Here is a 22,652-nt window from a genome sequence, read left to right as displayed (position 1 = left end):
TTCTAGAGGTTCTGGATTTGGAAGGTAACAAATACAACTTCATTGTATAAGAAAGGAAAGAGAGAGAGAAAACAGAGAACTACAGACCTTTTAGCCCAACATCAGTAGTGGGGAATCTATTATAAAGAATGTGATAACTGGACACTTAGAAAATAATAGTCAGATTAGAGAGAGTCAACATGGATTTATGAAAGGGAAATCATGTTTGACAAACATGTTGGAGTTTTTTTTGAGGATGTACAGTGGATGTGGTGTATTTGGATCTTCAGAAGGCTTTCAATAAGGTAGCATGCAGGAGATCAGTAAGATATATTAGAGTAAATGGGATTGGGGTAAAATACTGGCGTGGACTGAGAACTGGTTAACGAACAGAAAACAGAGAGCAGGAATAAACAGGCCATGACTAGTGTGGTACCGCAAGGATCAGTGCTTAGGCCCCAGCTGTTCACAGGTTCACCAGACTGATCCTTGGGATGGCAGAATTGTCCTATGAAGAGAGATTGAGGAAGCTGGGAGTATAGAATTCTTTAGAGTATAGAATTTATTTTATTTATTCTTCCATAGAATGTGGGTGTCACTGGCTAGGCCAGCACTTATTGCCCTTAAGAACGTGGTGGTGAGCCGCCACAGTCCATGTGGTGTAGGTATATCCATAGTGTGTTTGGAAGGGATTTTGACCTAACAACGGTGAAGAAACAGCAATATAGTGCCAAGTCAGGATGGCGTATGGCTTAGAGGGAACATGCAGGTGGTGGTGTTCCCATGCATCTGCTGTACTTGTCCTTCTAGGTGGTAGAGGTCGCAGGTTTGGAAGTCAGAGAGGTGATCTCATTGAAGTATACAAAAAATTCTTATAGGGCTAGACAGAATAGATGCAGGAAGCATGCTTCCCCTGGCTGGATTGGGGTGGGGGGGTAGGGAGAGGGAGGGGGCGAGTCTAAAACCAGGGGACATAGACGTAGAATAAGAGGTAGGCCATTTAAGACTGCGATGAGGAGGAATTTCATCACTCAATGTGGTGAATCTTTGGCATCTCTACCCCAGAGGGCTGTGGAGGTTCAATCAATGAATATATTCAAGACAGAGATCGGAAGATTTCTAGATATTAAAGTTATCAAGGGGTACGGGGATAGTGCAGGAAAATGGCGCTGAGGTAGATCAGCCATGATCTAACTGAATGGCAGAGCAAGCGCGAGAGGCCAAATGACCTATAGCTATTTCTATGTTCCTATGTCCTATACTCACTTGCACATGATACCAGGAGTAATTGTGAGATTACTACCTTTGACATCCTGCTTGCTAATTTCTTTCCTTGCTCCCAAAGCTCTGTCTGCAGGACCTCGTCCCTCTTTCCACCTATGCTGTTGGTGCCAAGATGGACCATGGCCGCTTTTGTTCAACCTCCCCCTTTAGGGTGCTCTGCAGCTGTTCAGTGATATTGTTTTTGGTGGTACTAGGGAGGCATATAACATCCTGGATTCAGGACTGCAACCACAGAAACACTTGTCTCTTCCATTATCAAATCCCCTATCACTATTTCTTTTCCAATCTTCCTCATTCCCGCCTGTACAGTTGAGCCAGTTGTGGTGCTGTGGACGAGGCTGTGGCTGCATTTCAGAGGAATCACTCTCACCAGTATTCAGAACGTAGTAATGGTTAGGAGAGCAAGATGTACTCAGATGACTGCTGCACTATCTACCTGGTCCTTCCTGACTGCCTGGCAGTCACCCATTCTCTCTCTGCCACATCTATAGACGTTCCACCCACAAAATTCTACCTCACAGGTGCACTGCAGTGACACCAGTTGATACTCAACTCTGAAACCCGGAGCTCGAGCTGTTGCAGCTGACAATGCTTCCCATACATGTGGTTATCCAGGACATGGGAAGCATTCTAGAGTTCCCACATGGAACATGATATGCACTCCATGGGTCCAAGCTCTTCCAAGGCTCTACTTTTAATACTATCAAACTTATACTTAAATAAAGAAGATCCACCCATCAGCTGCTTCTCCCATGGTAGCATCACTATCCAAAATTATTTTACTTAACTATTATCTAAAAAGCATAGATTTTAATTTCATGGGAAGTTCAGACTTCTTCCATACAAATGTACGAATTAGGAGCAGAAGTAGGCCTCACGGCCCTTCAAGCCTGCTCCACCATTCAATATTATGGCTGATCTGATTTTAACCTCAACTCCACATTCTTGCCTACCCCCAATAACCTTTCACACCCCTTGCTTATCAAGAATCTGCCTACCACTGCCTTAAGGCATAAAGACTCATGACCCTCAGAAAAAATTTTCTCATCTCTGTCCTAAACGGAAAGTAAGTCCCTTACTTTCAAACAGTGACCACTAGCTCTAGATTCTCCCACAAGAGGAAACATCCTTTCCATATCCACCCTGTCAAGTCCCCTCAGGATCTTGTATGTTTCAATCAAGTCGCCTTTTACTCTTCTAAATTCCAGCAGATACAAGTTTAGTCTGTCCAGCCTTTCCTTATAAGACAACCCACCCATTCCTGGTATTAGTCTAATAAACCTCCTCTGAACTGCTTCTAACGCATTTACATCCTTCCTTAAATGAGACCAATACTGTACACAGTATGCCAGATGCAGTCTCACCAATGGTCACATAGTTCTTTAGTTTTACTGCCCCCTAATAATTTTTAGCTCTATTCTCTAGGTCCAATTGACTAACTGACCATTGATTTTAATAGGATAATTATCAAATTGGCTTTAGTTTTTACACAAGTTATTTAATCAAATCTAAAACAAAAAGCCTTTATTTTGTCTTTTACAATCTAGATAATATCTTGTTCTAACTGTTAATTTGAATTAATGCCTCTAGACCTGCTCTGCAGCGTGTAAAATAGAAAAGGAGGTAGCTACGGTATTGCAGTGGTCATGATACTGGACTAGCAACACAAAGGTCATGAGCTCAAATCCCACCAATAGCAAACTGTTACCACAAAAGGACAAAGGACATCATCTGGAGTGTTTGGTCGGGTTCCGGTGGATACGCAGGTGACTGCTACGGCTTTTCTGTTTCCAGAAGGCTCTGTTCCAAATTGGACAGGATACCGCAGACCGTTGACTTTGGGACAGGCTACTGGTTCAGAATTCCCTTTCCTTGCATTTTTTCTCTGCCTCTGACATGCGCTTGCTTTCAAAATAGGCAGTAACAGTTTTTTTAACTAGTTGTACAAGTTAGTGATCCTGGGCAAGCTAAATAGCGAAGTCGCTATCAAAACTCTAAGTGAAGCCTTCAGAGTGTCGTCCCTTTAGTGTTTTCTTTGACCACCATGAGACAGCACCCCACACTCAAGCTCCTACAGAAGATTCACTTTGGTAAGCAAGTGTCAGGCATTCTTGCTACATGACCAACCCAACTCAGTTGCGACTGTCTCAATATGGTGTGGATGGTTGACATGCCAGCTTGAGCGAGCACCTCAGTGTTTGGTATTTTGTCCTGCCATCTGATCTTCAGGAGCTTCTAAAGGAAGCTCAAGTGAATTATAATATTCCAAAGCTTCCAAAAGAATAGTAAACCTGAGGACTGGGGGGATTTTAGAATTCAGCAAAGGAGGATAAAGAAATTGATCAGGTAAGAGAAAAGGTAATATGAGAGTAGACTGGCAAGAAACAAAAGGGATTGTAAACATTTCTATAGGTATGTAAATAGGAAGAGATCAGTGAAAGTAAATCTGGACCCCTTAAAGACAGAGAGACAGGTGGAATTATAAAATGCAGCGACATTAAACAAATATTTTGTATCTGTCTTCATAAGACACAAAATCATTCCAGAAATAACAGGGAGCCAAAGAATGAGGAATGTAAAGAAATCAATATAAGTAAAGAAATGGTACTGAGGAAATTAATGAGACTAAGCGGTGACGAGTCCCCCGGGCCTCTTGGCCTGTACAGTAGGGTTTTCAAAGAGGTAGCTGTGAAGGTAGTGGATACTTTGGTTTTGATCTTCCAGAATTCCTTAGATTCTAGAGCAGTTCAAGGACTGGAAGTTGGCAAACATAACCTGCAATATAAGAAAGGACGAAGAGAGAAAACGGGAAACAATAGGCCAATTAGACTAATATCAGAAGTAGACAAAATGCTAGAACCCATTATTAGGAACGTTGAAACAGAACACTTGGAAAATCATAGTAATTAAGCAGAGTTAACAGATTTAAGAATGGGAAATAGAGTGTGACAAATCTGTTAAGACTTTTTTTGAGCATATAACTAGAAAGATGGATAAGGGGTTTTGGTTTCCTTGCCTAAGGAAGGACATACTTGCTCTAGAGGGTGTGCAACAAAGGTTCACCAGATTAACTCCTGGGATAAAGGGATCGTCCTGAGGAGAGATTGTGTCTATTAGGCCTATATTCCCTAAAGGTTAGAAGTACGACAGGTGAACTAATTGGAACATATAAAATTCTTGAGGGGCTTGACAGGGTTGATACTGAGAAAATGTTTTCCCCAGCTGGGAAACCTAGAACACAGGGTCACGGTTTCAGAATAAGAGGTCAGCCATTTAGAACTGAGATGAGCAGAAAATCCTTCACTCAAAGGAAGTCGCTCCCCCAGAGAGCTGTGATGCTCAGTCGTTGAGTATAACCAAGACAGAGTTCGATAGAATTTTTGAGTACTCTGCAAATTAAATGATATGGGAACAATGCAGGAAGGTGGAGTTGAAGAAGATCACCCATGGTCTTATTGAATGGAGGAAGCCTAAAGAAACAAATGGCCTCCTTCTGCTTTTATGTCTTATATTCCTATGTTCTTATATTCTCACCAATCTTGCTAAAGACAATTCTCAATGTCCTACTGAATTTATTAGTGGCTATCTTATATCTATGACCATGTATATTTCCACCCCTACCGCACCTTCACATAATCCATCTCCAACTCTTCCCTTGATTTCTCTATCTCCATTTTTGGAGATAGGCTGTTGACCAATATCTACTGATACAGACCAAGACAGGAGGAGTGCACATTTAATATCTAGCCCCACTTCTCCACAGGCCTAACAATAGTTTAAATGTTTAATTCGCCAACAAAACTGGCCAATTGCTGCCCTTTTATACTGATATTCCCAGCATAAAAAGACTCTAACCAGGCTTCTTAGAGTAAACACAAAAAACATTGATTATCATAAAACAAACTATATTTTAAAAAACAAGTTAATTAATTGGTTAACATACAAGTTGTGTCTAGAAGGGTGACAATTTTCCCCTTTTAAAAAAAAAAAGGTATTTGAACCCCCAAACACTCAAACACAAAACAGGACAAAACAAATACAGTCCCCTGAAGAGGCTGGAAGATGGGAATGTTTCTTTAAAAAGGATAAAATTCGAAGAGATCTCAACGCTGTTGATCTAAAAGAATTTTGGTCATAATAGGTCTGGAAGTTCTTTCAAATGGATTTTTTGCTGAAAATGTCCTTGATGTCTCTTACTTATCACAACTTTGCAGACTTTCAAAAAAAAAGATGATGAGACGTTTGAGGAAAGTTTAACTCACTCTAGGCTGCATGTAAAACAAATGTGGGGCAGAGAGAGGGAAAGAGAGTCTTTTACTTGCAGCTTACTTCTAAGGCACCCACCATACACACTCTCCGCCAAGAGTTTAAACACTAAGATGTTCAAAGAATACTTTTCTTAGGCCAGGTGTTTTTAACCAATCAGCAAAAGTCTTTAGCCTTGCAACAGCAGTTTTTTGTTAACCTAGATATACAAAGTATCTTTTCCCTCTCCAGGTGTTCACCACTGGACATCTATCTTGGTCCATGGTTTCCTGATGAACGGCATATTCACAGCACCAAACTAATATTGCAAATTTTTTTAAATAATTCTGAAGGAAGAATGCCCAAAATTCAATGTCCTTCAAACTTTTCCAAAAATAGGTTACTCACACTATTACAAGTCCAATGAATTCCACAGCTACCTTAATTATACTTGAGTATTGGTGAAAAAAAAGACATTTCTTGTCAAATCTTTTCGCCTTATACACATCAGGACAATTCACAAGAAAATACCACTGTCAGGGAAACAACAAATTTATACTATGTGAGAAAAGAGTGCTGATTGGTTGGCAAGTGCATTCTGATTGGTAAGGGCATTATGGTGAATGCACCAGTTTATGGTGTCTGCCAGTTAACTGCCAAGCATTGATTGCCATTTAAACCAGGCAGCTTGACTCCGATTGGTCAAGACTTTGCCCTGGGGAATGAACCAGCGAACAGCTGTCACTTATTTTGCTTAGCTGAAACAGAAGCAATTTGTGTACATGTTCTTTCTGTCTGCAAAGAACAGGGCCCTGTGTACTAAAAAATGTAGCATCCAATACACGCAAAGGTGCCTCACTGTGAACCTGACTGACAATCTTAAATTGGTTGTCAGCATAATTCTTAGCAAATGTTGTGCAATTGCATAATCACATGTAATGTTGGGCACTGTGTTTTGAGTTTTGCAATCACGGGCTGGTTGGGTAGAGTCTGTACCCTACCCATTGCCAACAGCAGAAGTGACATACTGTTTGATATGATCTGCCAATCTTTGGGACATAAGGCCTACATACCTAGCATCACACTGGCACTGAAATTCATATGCCGCACCACTCATTTGTGCTAGAGGCAGAACGTCTTTTTGGCTTGACGGCAGCATTCTTTTAGTGGCAAATACCACTCGTGTTGCTACTGCCTAGTAGCAGCATGAAATAGCTAGCTTCAGCTGATGCTCAAATTTTTCAGATACCTTTCCCTTCGACCGTACTAATTGAGAAATCTGCCAGGGGATTCTCTATCACGGTCTACTGCAAGCCTACCTTCACTGGTCAATATATGCATTGAGATTCTTACAGTTCCATGTGCTTTTCTGCCTATTACAAAAATGAATAAAGTGGTATCTGAGTTTCAGTGCCACTGTGATGCTAGGTATGTAGGCTGTACATCCCGAAGACTGGCAGATCATATAAAACAGCATGTCCCTTCCGCTTTTCGCAACTGCCAAGGTACAGACCGTACCCAACCAGCCCAAGCTTGCAAAACTCAAATCACATCTAATGTTGGACACTGTGTTTCTGCGTTTGGGCAACATTTGCTAAATAATGCTCATAATGCTAAGAATTACGCTGGCAACCAATTTAAGATTGTCAGTCAGGCTTGCAGTATGGCGCATTTTCATGTGCTGGAAGCTAGATAGATTTATACACAGGGCCCTGTTCTTTGTAGACAGAAAGAACATGAACACACATTGCACCTGTTTCAGCTAAGCAAAATAAGTGATAGCCATTCGTTCCCCTGGGCAATGTTTTGACCAGAGTCAAGCTGCCTGGTTTAAATTTCAATGTTTGGCAGTTAACTGTCAGTCACCATCAACTGGTGCATTCTCCATGGCAACGCCTCTACCAATCAATCAGCACCCTCTTCTTATACAGTATAAATTTGCTGTTTCCCCTGACATCGACATTTTCTTGTGAACCGTCCTGATGAGTGCAAGACGAAAAGCTTTGACAAAAAATCTCTATTTTTCTGCAATATTCATGTTCTGTACTACCAAACGACAATTTAATTAAGACCATAAAACATAGCAACAGAAATTAGGCCATTCGGCCCATCGAGTCTGGGCTGCCATTCAATCATGGCTGATAAGTTTCTCAACCCCATTCTCCCACCTTCTCCCCATAACCTTTGATCCCCTTACCAATCAAGAAACTATCTATCTCGGTCATAAATACACTCAATGACCTGGCCTCCACAGCCTTCCATAGATTCATCACTCTGGCTAAAGAAGTTTCTCCTCATCTCTGTTCTAAAAGGTCTTCCCTTTACTCAGGCTGTGCCCTCAGGTCCTAGTCTCTCCTACTAATGAAAACACCTTCCCTACATCCACTCTATCCAGGCCTTTCAGTATTCTGTAAGTTTCAGTCAGATCCCCCCTCATCCTTCTAAACTCCATCGAGTATAGACCCAGAGTCCTCAAACATTCCTCATATGTTAAGCCTTTCATTCCTGGGATCGTTCTCATGAACATCCTCTAGACCCTCTCCAGGGCCAGAACATCCTTCCTGAGATACGGGGCCCAAAATTGCTCACAATATTCTAAATGTGGTCTGACCAGAGCCTTATAAAGCCTCAGCAGCACATCCCTGCTTTTATATTCTAGTCCTCTCACAATAAATGCCAACATTGCATTTGCCTTCCTAACTACCGACTCAACCTGCAAGTTAACCTTAAGAGAATCCTGAACTAGGACTCCCAAGTCCCTTTGCACTCCAGATTTCTGAATTCTCTTCCCATTTAGAAAATAGTCTATGCCTCTATTCTTTCTATCAAAGTGCATGACCTCACACTTCTCCACGTTGTATTCCATCTGCCACTTCTTTGCCCAATCTCCTAACTGTCCAAATCCTTCTGTAGCCTCCCCGCCTCAATACTACCTGTCCCTCCACCTATCTTCCTCTCACTAGCTTTGTGCAAGGACTCGATTCCATTCCCCTAGTTTCTCCACCTCTGTGGCGTCTGTCCTGGCAATGCCATCCCTCCTTACCTTAAATAGACAGTTCATTTTAAATATTTCTATTTGCTGTTGCTGCAATCAAATCTGGAGTATAGTTTTGGTATCCCTTTTTCAAAAAAAGTGTATTCAGTCCCAGAGGATACACCATAAGACATAGGAGCAGAAATTAGGCCAATCGGCCCATCGAGTCTGCTCCGCCATTCTATCATGGTTGATCAGTTTCTCAACCCCATTCTCCCCGTAACCTTTGATCCCCTTACCAATCAAGAACCTATCTATCTCGGTCTTAAATATACCCAGAAGGGCAAACACAGTTGATTCCAGAACTTAAGGGAATGACATATGAGGGACCATTACTACCTTGTCTCTTTTCTCTCTCAAACAAAAAAGGGCAGGTTGAAAGGGGACATAATAGCACTGTGAAACGATTGGAAAAATTGATTCAAAGTTTATCCTGTCGCATATAGAACCTAAGCACTAGAGGCAAATTTACTGATTAAGGATAACAAAAGAGAAAAAAAACAGTAAAATGCAGGAAGAACTTTTTGATAAAAAGGCGATGAGTATGAACATATGCTACAAGTGATAGAACTAGCAACACTACCTCACCTAAGTTGCCAAGATTGAACAGACTGGAGCTTTGAAAGGAAAAGGCTTAGAGGAGCTCTGATAGAGGTCTCAAAAATTATGACTGAATTGGACAGGTAGATGTGGAGAGAATGTTTCAGCTTGAGGGAGAATCCCAAGATAGGAGCCATAAATACAAGATAGTAATGCATAAATCCCATGGGGAAATAGGGAGAAATTTCTTTACTCGAGTGGTTGGAATGTAGAACTCGCTACCACAGGATGTAGTTGAACCAAATATCATACATATTTTCAAAACCAGAGGAGTACATGAAGAAAAGGAATATAGAAAGATATGCTGGAAGGTCGAGATGAGGTAGTTGGAATGAGAAGAGACTCATGTGGAGTATAAATGCTAGGACAGACAAGTTGAGCTTAACAGCTTAAAAGCAAAATACTGCGGATGCTGAAAATCTGAAACAAAAACAAAATTAGCTGGAAAAACTCAGCAGGACTGACAGCATCTGCGGAGTGGAACACAGCTGACATTTCGAGACCATATGACTCTTCATCAGAACTAAGGAAATAGAGAAATGAGGTGAAATATAAGCTGGTAGAGGGGGGTGGGACAAGTAGAGCTGGATAGAGGGCCAGTGATAGGTGGAGGCAAAGAAGAGATTGCCAAAGATGTCATAGACAAAAGGACAAAGGGGTGTTGACGGTGGTGATATTATCTAAGGAATGTGCTAATGGGGACATTAAGGGTAGCAAGCAGGACAAGCAAGTGGCAGATGGCCCTAGTGGGGGTGGGGTGGGGGGAAGGGATCAAAATGGGCTAAAAGGTGGACATAAAACAATAGATCGAAATAAATTTAAAAGTAGGTAGGAAAAGAAAATTTTTTTTTTAAATTATAAATTATTGGAAAAAGGGGTATCGGAAAGGGGGTGGGGATGGAGGAGAGAGTTCATGATCTGAAACTGTTGAACTCAATATTAAAGTCCGGAAGGCTGTAAAGTGCCTAGTCAGAAGATGAGGTGCTGTTCCTCCTGTTTGTGTTGAGCTTCACTGGAACAATGCAGTAGGCCAAGGACGGGCATGAGAGCAGGGTGGTGTGTTGAAATGGCAAGCGACAGGGAGGTCTGGGTCATGCTTGCGGACAGACCAAAGGTGTTCCGCAAAGCGGTCACCCAGTCTGCGTTTGGTCTCTCCAATGTAGAGGAGACCGCATTGGAAGCAGCGAACGCAGTAGACTAAATTGAGGGAAGTGTAAGTGAAATGCTGCTTCACTTGAAAAGAGTGTTTGGGCCCTTGGACGGTGAGGAGGGGGGAAGTAGAGGGGCAGGTATTACACCTTCTGCGGTTGCATGGGAAGGTGCCGTGGGAGGGGTTTGAGGTGTAGGGGGTGATGGAGGAGTAGACCAGGATGTCCCGGAGGGAAGAATCACTGCGAAAAGCCGCCGGGGTTGGGAGGGGGGTGGTGTGTGTGTGTGTGTGTGTTTGTGTTTGTGTTTGGTGGTGGCATCATTGGCATCATGCTGGAGTTGGCAGAAACAGCAGAGGATGATCCTTTGAACGCAGAGGCTGGTGGGGTGATAAGTGAGGACAAGGGGGCCCCTATCATGGTTCTGGGAGGGAGAGGAAGGTGTGAGGGCGGATGCACGGGAGATGGGCCGGACATGGTTGAGGGCCTGTCAACCACCGTGGGTGGAAAATCTTGGTTAAGGAAGAAGGAAGACATGTCAGACGAACATGGCGGAGCAGACTCGATGGGCCGAATGGCCTGATTTCTGCTCCTATGTCTTATAGTCTACCTGTTTCGGAAAGGTTAACAGCTTGTTTTGTGCTAATGAATTGCAAGAAGGAATTTGACAGGATCTTGTCAATGAATTAGATTCAGGGTTATTAGAAATGTGCCAAGATTGCAGAGGATAGATAGAACAAAGAGCTTTTCCTGCCCGAAACTATGCAAATACAGTAAAGACTCCAGTAGCAGATTTGTACTCAGTTTTCCATTTAGCTACCAGTTTACCGCCCAGGAAAAGAAATCAGATGTAGCAGCATGAGTGCCAGGGGCCAGATCATGGATCCTGGCCTCCCAGAATCCAAACTAAACGGTACTACACAAAGAACAGCCTTAGCCAACCTTTCCCCCTTCTCTCTCCACTACCCCACTCCCCCCACCCCCACCCACCCCCCAACTCCTTTGTTCCTATAGTCCATAGTGTAATTAATTCTTGTTATCTGCATGTAATGCCATGAAACGGCTCATATTTCCAAAAATAAACCAATCTCACTCCAACATAATTTCACATACCTCTTATTGCACAACACATAAAGAGCACATGATAGCAGGGATGTCAATATAAAGTAAGAGACAAGATCCTGTGTCAAAGAGTATTGGTGTAATTGGGTTGGATCACTTGGCAATACACTTAGATTTGGACACTCTAGAATAAAACAACCTTCTTTAGAGGAGTGCTTATTTTACTAAATCTTTCGCAAAGGTTAAAGAAATGAAATATTCCATTCACTACAATTGCAATTACATGTACTTAAATACAATCTTGGGGAGAGGTTCATACTGGCATCAATGGTGAAAATGTACTGCTCACTTGTACAGATAAAAAAAGAAGTCATCCTGCCCATAACTAAATTGAAGGTCGTTTATTCAATGCAAGCTCCATCACAAGTAGCCATTTGTCTTTCCCAACCTGGTAGTGGCCAGATACTCCCTGAGTCATCCGCTTGAAAATCTTGCTGCACCTAACAGAACCGGCACCAGGTTACTTACTTTGTGGGCTCACCTTGGCAAGTGCTATTGTTATTGGATGCAACATATTAAAATAAATGCAGTGTTCCAAGCTATAAGTACAGAAGATGGCGATCATTTGCTAAAGTAGAGAAAATCCTCCAAACCCTCTAATGCAGCATCAGAACCCTTTAAAATAACTGAAGGCTACTGCTTCCACCAACCTCCCTGGGAAATAATAACCATCTAGGAAGTGCTTCTTAGCATCAGTCGTAAACTCATTCTTTAGCTATTCGCCTCTACATACATTTAGTCTGCAGTCATTGCTCAATTTGAAATTGCACTCAAAATTAGCCCTTTCGCTTCTATTTAGTATCTCTTTTCAAGGTTGAACAGAAAAGTTTTTAGAACTTTTCCTCAACTCATTTGTCTGATCGTATGGATTCATCTAGTCTTTCCACCCTCGCAGAACCTCATATCCCAGAATTATATAATACCGCACAGGAGGAGGCCATTCCACTCATATACCTGTACTAGCTTTTTGAAAGAACCATTCAATTAGTGCCATTCCCTCTTCTTTCTCCATAACCATGCAAATTTTTCACCTTGAAGTATTTATCCAATTCCCGTTCGAAGCCATTAATTAATTTGCTTCCACCACCCTTTCAGGCAACATATCCCAGATCAAAACAACTCGCTGTATAAAATGTCATTTTCCTTCAAATCATCTCTGGTTCTTTTACCAACTAACTTAAAAATAACAGGACTTCAATGTTCAGTTGCACCTCAGCAATGAGAATTAAATGCAATATTCAAGGTGCAGCCTGAGCAGAGCACTATACAAATTTGTACTTTGGTCTGACAATAAAATACATAGTTGAGTTTGTTTTGTAATTCCCACTTTCAACGAATGAAAAATAGCCAACGGTGCCTATTTTCTCAAATTCTGGCTCCACAAAAAAATACTCTCATCGCCTGTCATTTATTTCTGCAACCTGTCACAATTAAGCTTTACCATGTTCAAAGGCAGCCTGTATGCAACTACAACACGATTATACAAGCAGAGACTCACAGAATACGTTATAATTTATAAATGTTAATATTTGAGAGCCGAATGTAATGTTTCTGAACATGTAAGTCAGTCATTTCATAAATATCAAAGTATCATGGCCATGTCATGCTACTGTGAAATTAAAGTTTAACAATTAAATTTAATTGATTCTTTTCAAGAGAGGAAAGAGGTGGTGAATCATGCAGAGTACACTTCCATGGTAACCAGATTATTGTGTTCTGCCACAACTGCTGCCAGCTACCTGTAGCTGTGAAGAAGAATGAAAAAGTAGCATCAAGGTATTACCCTCGTGACGCACAGACATATAAAGAATAAAGAATCAGTAAGAGGAGGGGTGAGACCAATTAGGAATCAAAAAGGAGACCAATACAAGGGACCAGCACTAAATGAGCACTTTACAAATGTCTTTACAAGAGGATGCTACCAAAATCAGTGAAAGAGAAGGCAGTTAAGATACAAGATGGGCTACAAATTGATAAGGCGGAGATAAAAAAAAGGTTGGCTGTACTTAAAGTTAATAAGTCACCAGGACTGGATGGGATACATCTGGGAATATTGAGGGAAATAGGGGTGGAAATTGCAGAGGTGCTGTCTACAATTTCCCAATCATCCTTAGGTACAGGAGGTGGTTCCAGACAAGTGGAGAATATATGTTACACCCTTGTTCAAAAAAAAAGTTGCAAGGATAAGAGCAACAACAATAGGGCAGCCAGTTTAACCTTGTTGCTGGGAAAGCTTTTAGGAACAATGTCATGTTGGCATCATTTGGTCTTGTGAGGCAATGGTTTATGTCTAGGTGGTCAACTTTGTTTTAAACGTCACCTGATGTGGCCCAGGACACAGCCAACTATGGCTCAGGAGCTGCACTCACGGCAGTCTGCTGCACTTTCTGTAACTGAAGGCACTGAGCTGACAAGGTGTAGCATTCACTGGTCTCAGTTTTCTCTGGATCCTCTTTGCAGCCAGCTGAGTTGTTTCTCCTTGCCTCTTCCAATGCCCTTTCAAACAGTCAGCCTCTTGAGGTCACAGCCGTCAGTCTTCCAGTTATCTGTGTCGAAGCTTGCCATCTTTGTATCTCACTTGCAGGTGTCCTTGTATTGGAGGTATGGACATCCAGCAGGTTGTGATTCAGCAGGTCATGACCCAGCAGTCAGTTCACCATGCACAAGGTCTGGGGTATATGGCCATCATCCACAGATGAACATGACCAAGCCATTGCAGACATTATCAGCTTAGAAATGAGTGCATGTTGATGGAATTAGCATGCTCCAGGACCTCAGACTTGGCGACCTTATCCCATCAAGAGATGTCAAGGATATGTCTGACACAGCAAAGTGGAAACTATTCAGCCTTTTCTCATGAATAGCATACGTTGTCTAGGTCTCATACTATACAAGTGCCAGGCAATGATCATTTCCAACAAGAGAATCTAACCATCTCCCCATGACGTTCAAAGGCATTATCATTGCTGAATCCCCCATCAAAATCCTAAGAAGTTATCATTGACAAGAAATTGAATTGGACCAGCCATATAAATACAGTGGCTACAAGAGCAGGTCAGAGCTGGGAATTCTGCAGCAAGTAAGTTGTTGCATGATTGCCCAAAGCCTATCCACCATCTACAACATCTAAGTTAGGGTGGTGATGGAATACTCTCCCTCCTGCCTAAATGAGGGTAGTTCCAACAACACTCAAGTAGCTCGACGCCATCCAGGATAAAGCCGCCCACTTGATTGCTACCCATTAACCGCTTGATTCTTATCTGAGTGGGCAGCATGACTGAGATTGATGAGGGTGGCTTTTCTGCTTTGAATCGAAAAGCTTTGAAAGTGGCATCCTGACCCTGGTGCACGGCAGGCAGTGATCCGTACTGCAGTCAGCACCGTGGTAAAGTGCGTGAAATGCATGTGTTGAGAATGCTGTTGGGAGTCATATCTGCTGATAATCAGGTCCAGTGATGCGAATGCCCTGACTGTGGATATCTCCAGGACACCTTGTGGCAAGGCTTGTTCTGGAAAAAATATTTGTTACATAAAACTCACAGGAGCAAAGCTCAAGGAGTATTTATTTACATTTATCTCTACTGTGCCATGATATCTGGGGCAAGTGGGCTAAGCCTCATGGTCAATGTCCACTCTTGCATTGAAATCGCCCAGTAGGTAAGGATGTTTTAGGGATTCTGCTCATAGCAGTGTCAAGATCTTCTGGTCAAAAACTGGTCCTTCATCTCTGTCGTGGAGCAGAATTGGAGTATAGATACCAATGATGTTAAACGGCCCTGTTTTCTCTATCTAGCTCTCAACTCAAACATGTTTTGAGCCATTTGTTGCAAGTTTTGTCATCGAAGGTAGGGTGTTCCCTACATCCTGCTCACATTTCCTCTGAACTCTTCCCCTCCCAGATGAACATGTAATGATTTTCTTCCAGGGATCCAGTCTCAGCTTTCCTACAAGAGACAAGGCTCACTAAGTCAATGTTCAGCCTATCAAGTTCCATGTCGATCACAGCTGGCTTCCAGGTATTGACCAGTTTCAAGTCGTCTCAGTCCCGGGCACAAGGTCCTGACATTCCAGCTTGCTAACTGAAGAGCTAGTATTTTCATTTGTTTGCCTGGTGTGGCAGATTTGGTCCATTGAGTAGATTCTCGAAGCTCAATGAAGCAGGTGGACTGAACCGGGTCAATACCTTACTAGTTTAGGGTTGCTTAGCTTGACATGGGCAGCAGTTGATCAATGGGACACAAAAGATGCTCACATTATAGGAGACAGCATGTAGCACCTGTGTTCTCCACACCAACTGAATTGGGCTCATCACTTTTAACTGCTGCTTCCTGTGTTGTGTTAACGTTCTGTAACAAAACTACAATGTCTTCTCCAAGTTGCAAGCCTGGACAAAATTTACAGAGATCCTGGGCTGCCCAAATATCAGAGTCCCTCTCTCGATATGCCTGGTTGGGTTCAAAGGAATGCAGAGTACTACGTTTGCTTGGTTGCAGGAGTTGATGGAAAGATGATATATTGAAACATCAGTCAACTCCAGATTTTTTTGTCAAGGTTTACTCCCTTAGCCTTCAGCCCTCCTGATATACCCACAAGGCTTTGGGGCTCTATGTTCAAACTCGAGAGTTTGGATCGTGTCCATATGCCAGACACCGGTGGGCCTGTACACTGCATGTCTGGGGACCAAACATTCTCAGAGTTCCTCAGAACCTTTAGCCTGGGGCCAGGAAGGGCCCAGTTTCCATGTGTCACCATGAGGAGGCACTGCTGAGGACCTGCCTATAAAGGGGCTGTACACTGACAAGGATAGACTTGCATATTTGGCTCTTCTTCTGTTGCTGCTAGCCAGAGGTGTAGGCTGAAATGAGAAGCAGACTGGCATAGAAAAAGTACTAAGCACATCAATTCTCTTCAGCTACACACTAGACATTTCACATCAATCTGATGGACACAGAAGGTAAACTGGAGCAAAAATAGTCACTTGGACACATGTGGATTAATCAAGGAAGGCCAGCGTGGATTTGTTAAAGGCAAATTGCAATTAACTACCTTGATTGAGTTTTTTGATTCTCAAGAAACTATCATATTTTTCCTAATATTATTGTGCGTGTATGGTTGTGTGTGTGTGGCTAATTTAATTAAACTAGAGACAATCAGACTGCAAGGTTTAAATTATCAAAGAAGTGAGGTGTAAAGCAGGTGTAAGAAATGGATACGAGTAAAGCTAAGGTGAGGTCAACAGACACGGTGTGAATGAAATTTGCATTTTTAGATACGTGGGAAGGAGTATGATTTTCAAAGGGACATGATAAGATTTTTAAAACTGGTAAAATACATAAGGCAAGGTTATTACGTTGATTTTTCCCAAAAGTGCTGGCCATAATGATAACATGAAAGATTGTTATATTCTGAAAAAAATAATTTCTAAAGACAAGGATAAAAGATCAAAAAGGGAGAAATATATTTAAACAAGTGTGGAAGGTTGTGAGAGGTGTGGCCATATAAGATCTTGAAAGGGGACTATGTGGAACAGACTTGGGGAAAAAGGCCTCTAGCCACCCTACAGAAGTTTGCTGTTCCTATAACCAAAGTTGTGTTAAAAGCCTTTGGAAGTCCACTGTCCAGTGGATGCTTGTGGTAAAACTGCTGGATGACTTTATAAATTTTGAATCTATTTGGACTGTTGCCTTAAAGGTAGTGTGTAGATGGGAGTTTGCTTAAGTAGAAATTTTGGAAACTGTTATAACTGTAATCTTGTGTTTGTGTTTAAGCTTTTTCTTCTTTTGTTAATAAATGTTTTAATTTAATCTTTAAAATCTCTAAAGGTGGTAGAGGATTCATTACTTCTGATCAGTGCACAAGCCTTCTTGTAATAAATACAAATTGCAAAATCGTTGTGATAGCATGGCCAAGTTTCCCTTGGGAATTGGTCAGCCTGGCAAATACCACCTGCCATATCATAACATGATGAGGTAAAGAAGAGGCTTGATGAGGGCAATGCAGCTGATGTGGTTACACTGACCTGCAAAAGGCATTTGAAAAGTGCCACATAATGCACAAAGAGTTTAAATAAGGTAAACCATGGCAACTTGCTTAATCTTTGCAGAAAAGTATAACAAGAGGATATGCCTGCACTGGCAACGAAGATATTCAAATCTAATCAGCGGAAACACTATTTCAGTGAACATGTGGTGAATCTATGAACAGGCTCCCAAGAGACAGTGAAGGCAGGAAGTCGTGGTTCATTCTAATGCAAAATCGATAAAGGTGTCTTCAGAAAATATATTCAGATAAATGAATAATTTAAATCAAAATGTGCTAAACGCTTGAGAGGAACAGATGACTTAGAATCTATGGTTCCCAAAGCTTATCACCACAAGGGTATTTTCCACACCCATGTCCGAGTTAGTTATAGATCAATTAACTAGCATGATTTGTCATCAACTTCATTATTGTTGTAACATGAAAAGAACATGATGGAACAGGTGAGGTGAGAATGACTGCCCTTGACATCAAGGCAGCATTTGACCAAGTGTGGCATCAAGGAGCCCTAGCAAAACTGGAGTCAATGAGAATGGTGGTAAAGCTCTCCAATGGTTGGTGTGATGCCTAGCACAAAGGAAGACGGTTATTGTTGTCAGAGGTCAATCATATCAGTTCCAGGACATCTCTGCAGGAATTCCTTGGGGTAGTATCCCAGGCCCAACTATTTTCAGCTGCTTCATCAATTTCCTGCCCTCCATCATAAGATCAGAGGTGGGGATTTTCACTGATGATTGCACAATGCTCAGTACCATTCACAACTCCTCAGATGCTGAAACAGTCCGTGCCCATAAGCAGTAAGATCTGGACAACATTGAGACTTGGGCTGTGTGGCACAGATGTTGCTTGCCTCATAAGTGCCAGGCAATGACCGTCTCCAACGAGAAAGAATCTAACCATCTCCCCTTGACATTCAATGGCTTTACCATTGCTGAATCCCCCACTGTTAGGAGGAGGCAGTGGTGTAGCAGTATTGTCACTGGACTAATGATCCAGAGACCCAGGGTAATGCTCTGGGGACCTGGATTCAAATCCCATCACGGCAGATGGTAGAATTTGAATTCAATACAATATCTGGAATGAAAAGTCTAATGATGACCATGAAACCATGTCAATTGTCGTAAAAGCCCATCTGGTTCACTATTGTCCTTGAGAGAAGGAAATCTGCCATCCTTACCCGGTCTGGCCTACATGTTGACTCTTAAATGCCCTGTGAAATGGCCTAGCAAGCCACTCAGTTGTATCAAACCACTAAAAGTAAGTCAATAGGGATGAAATCGGACAGACACCTGGCATCAACCTAGGCACCAGAAGCGACAATGGCAAACTGAGCCCTGTCGCCCCTGCAAAGTCCTCCTTAATAACAGCCTGATATAGTCATACTCATGGAATCAACCCTAGTTCAATGAAGAGTGCAGGAGGGCATGCCAGGAGCTACACCAGGCAAACCGAAAAGTGAGGTGTCAACCTGGCTTGCAGGACTGCTTGCATGCCAAACAGCACACGCAGCAAGTGATAGAGCTAAGCGATCCTACAACCAATGGGTCAGATCTAAGTTCTGCAGTCCTCATCAGTCATGAATGGTGGTGGACAATTAAACAACTCACTGGAGGAGGAGGCTCCACAAATATCCCTATCCTCAATGATAGGGGAGCCCAGCACATCAATACAAAACATAATGCTGAACAATTTGCATTTGCAACAATCTTCAGCCAGAAGTGCCATGTGGATGATCCATCCTGGCCTCCTCTGGAGATCCCCAGCATCACAGATACCAGTCTCTAGCCAATTTGATTCATTCCACGTGATATCAACAAACAGCTGAAGGCACTGGATACTGCAAAGGCTATGGGGCCTGACAATATTCCAGAAATAATACTGAAGACTTGTGCTCCAGAACTTGCCACTCCACATCCCTAGCCAAGCTGTTTTAGTACAGCTACAACACTGGCTCTACCCTGCAATGTGGAAAATTGCCCAGGTATGTCTTCCACACAAAAATGCAGGACAAATCCAACCGAGCCAATTACCGCCCTATCAGTCTGCTCACCATCATAAGGTCAGAGGTGGGGATTTTCACTGATGATTGCACAATGCTCAGTACCATTCACAACTCCTCAGATGCTGAAACAGTCCGTGTCCATGGACGGGGGGAATCAACAGTGCTATCAAGCAGCACTTGCTTAGCAATAACCTGCTCACTGAAGCTCAGTTTGGGTTTTGCCAGGGTCACAACTCCTGACCTCCTTACAGCCTTGATTCAAACATGGACAAAACAGCTTAACTCCAGACAGTGAATGGCCTTGACATCAAAAGCAGCATTTGACCAAGTGTGGCATCAAGGAGCCCTACAAAATCTGGAGTTAATGGGCATCGGAGGGAAAACTCTCCCCTGGCTGAAGTCAGACCGAGCACAAAGGAAGATGGTTACAGTTGTTGGGGGTCAATCATCTCAGTTTCAGGACTTCACTGCAAGGGTTGCTCAGGGTAGTGTCCGATGAGCCATACCATCTTCAGTTGCTTCATTAATGACCTTCCTTCCATCATAAAGGCCAAAAGTAGGGATATTCGCTGCTGGTTGCACCATGTTCAGCAACAATTGCAACTCCTCAGATACTGAAGCAGTCTATGTCCAAATGCAGCATAACCTGGACAATGTTTAGGCTTCTACTGACAAATGGCAAATAACATTCGCACCACAAAAGTGCCAGGCAATGACCGTCTCCAACAAGAGATAATCTAACCATCATCCCTTGACATTCAATTGCACTATCATTGCTGAATCCCCCATGATCAACATCCTGGAGGTCAACATTGGCCAGAAACTGAACTAGACTAGCCATATAAATACTATGGCTACAAGAGCAGGTCAGAGGCTAGGAAACTTGCAACGAGTAACTCACCTGATTCTCCAAAGCCCGTCCACCATCTACAAGGTACAAGTCAGGGGTGCGATGGAATACTCTCTACTTGCCTGGATGAGTGCATGAGTGCAGTTCCAACAACGCTCAAGAAGCCTGACACCATCCAGGGAAAAGCAGTGATTGGCACCCCCTTCACAAACATTCACTCCCTCCATCACTGTGCACAGTGTAAGCAGTGTGTACCACCTAAAAGTGGCACTACAGGAACTCACCAAGGCTCCACAAACAGCACTTTCCAAACCCAAAGCTGCTACTATCTAGAAGGACAAAGGCAGCAGATACATGGACCATCACCTGGAAGTTCTCCTCCAAGCCACTCACCATCCTGACTTGGAAATATATCATTATTCCTTCACTTGTCACAGGGTCAAAGACATGGAACTCCCTTCCTAACAATGCTTGGGTGCACCTATACCGCAGGGCCTGCATCACTTCAAGAAGGGAGCTCACAACTGCCTTCTCAAGTGCAATTAGGGATGAGCAACACATGCTGGCCTAGCCAACGATGCCCACATCCTGCAAAATAAAAACACATGAACCTAGCTGTCATTATTCGTCTGTAAGGCCTCTCTATCACCAGGTACTTTAATCACAGAAAGCATCAGTCAAATGCAATTCCAATTCTGTCTTGTACATTACGTAGAGGTTACTAAACAGCGATCAGGAACAAAACCCTCACAACCCTCAAACCTGTTTCTAAACAGAAATTCATACACCATTTTTCCAAGAGATATGAAACTAGCCAGAAAATAACTGTCTGACTTGAAAAAATTATTCCATTTATCTACAACTTCAAGGGAGGAGCAGATGGACAACTCATTCAAATAAGTCATGTTAAGGCTTTTTATTTGCATAATATCGTTGTTAGTGCCACACAGTGCAATTTATTTTAAAATCTGAGGAGCTACATATAATTTAATATAGGAACATAGTTGGCCATTCAGTCCTTTGAGCCTGCTCCACCATTCAATTCATGGCTGATCTGATTGTGGTCTCAACTCCACATTCCTTTCTTAACACAACCCTTGACTTCTATGTCTATTAAAAAATCCAGTACCTTATATGTTTCAATAAGATCACATCTCATTCTTCTGAACTCCAATGGATAAATTAAATTCAATGGGTAAATTAAATTCAATGGGTAAAGGCTCAACCTGTTCAACCTTTCCCAAAGCATGTATAATTTCCTAACTGAGGAGTCCTACCTGTTCGTAAAATTCCAACGGCTCTAAAGTTATGGTTTGCTCTCCAGATTCCCAAAATTACATACCAACCTTTTATTTGGGGGAGCGGTGTTTTGGAAAATACGCTCCTACACTTTATTTATGACGCATTTCCAGGTTAAAGCTGTGACAGAAATCCAGTTTGCTGTTTACATATCTTACCACACTACATTACATCAACTATAATCCACACCGGTCAACATTTTAAGGACTAGATAGTACAAATACCCCGATCTCTGCTGAGTTCGCTATTAAGAGGCCCTTGTGGAAACAGCTTGACAGCCTCAACGAGTGAGAGTGCGCTCAAACCACCCTCAGCTCAGTGTAAAAGCCGCACACGCACCTCCCTGACCGTTTTACTCACTTGCTGCCCGCTTTCCCGTTTGGTTCCGCGGCCTGTCTGCACGAGCCCAGCTGATCCCAACACCAACACGGTAACTGCTCGCGATCCAACTGCCCGCCCACTCTCCCCATCCACGTCGCATCAACTGCGTCACCAGCTCCGGGTCGCAGGTCACGCGCCTGCTTCCCAAAGGGAGGGTGGCGGTGCATTCAGGGGGCTGTAGTTTTTGTTTCGACGACTTTTATCTCTCTCTCAACCCCGTTCTTTCAGTTTCTTCGCCTCCATCGCATCAGTTCTGATGATGCTACTTTCAAAATCAGTTCCTCTGACACGTCTTCCTTCTTCCTTAACGGAGGTTTTCCACCCACGGTGGTTGACAGTGCCCTCAACTGTGTCCGGCCCATCTCCCGCGCATCCGCCCTCACACCTTCCTCTCCCTCCCAGAACCAAGATAGGGTCCCCCTTGACCTCATTTATCACCCCACCAGCCTCCGCATTCAAAGGATCATCCTCCGCCATTTCCGCCAACTCCAGCATGATGCCACCATCAAACACATCTACCCTTCAACCCCCATCCCAGCGGCATACCGCAGGGATCGTTCCCTCCGGGACACCCTGGTCCATTCTTCCATCACCCTCTACGCCTCAAACCCCTCCCACAGCACCTTCCCATGCAACCGCAGAAGGTGCAACACCTTCCCCTTTACTTCC

General features: G+C 42.9%; 1 protein-coding gene across 2 annotated transcripts in view; it reads right to left on the bottom strand.

Moving 5' to 3' along the window:
• The window catches only part of dym (dymeclin), a 553,915-nt gene extending 531,839 nt beyond the window's left edge, over window positions 1–22,076 (bottom strand). For both annotated transcript variants that reach the window (XM_041192773.1, XM_041192774.1), the window contains exon 1: window positions 21,963–22,076. The gene's annotated coding sequence lies outside the window, so the exon portion shown is untranslated. The remainder of the gene's footprint in view (window positions 1–21,962) is intronic.
• Between the last annotated feature and the right edge of the window lie 576 nt (window positions 22,077–22,652).

This window comes from Carcharodon carcharias, chromosome 1 (genome assembly GCF_017639515.1).
Source record: "Carcharodon carcharias isolate sCarCar2 chromosome 1, sCarCar2.pri, whole genome shotgun sequence".
Classification (NCBI taxonomy): Eukaryota; Metazoa; Chordata; class Chondrichthyes; order Lamniformes; family Lamnidae; genus Carcharodon; species Carcharodon carcharias.
Note: the sequence above shows the minus strand (reverse complement) of the source record. Positions and strands in the feature narration are given on the sequence as shown.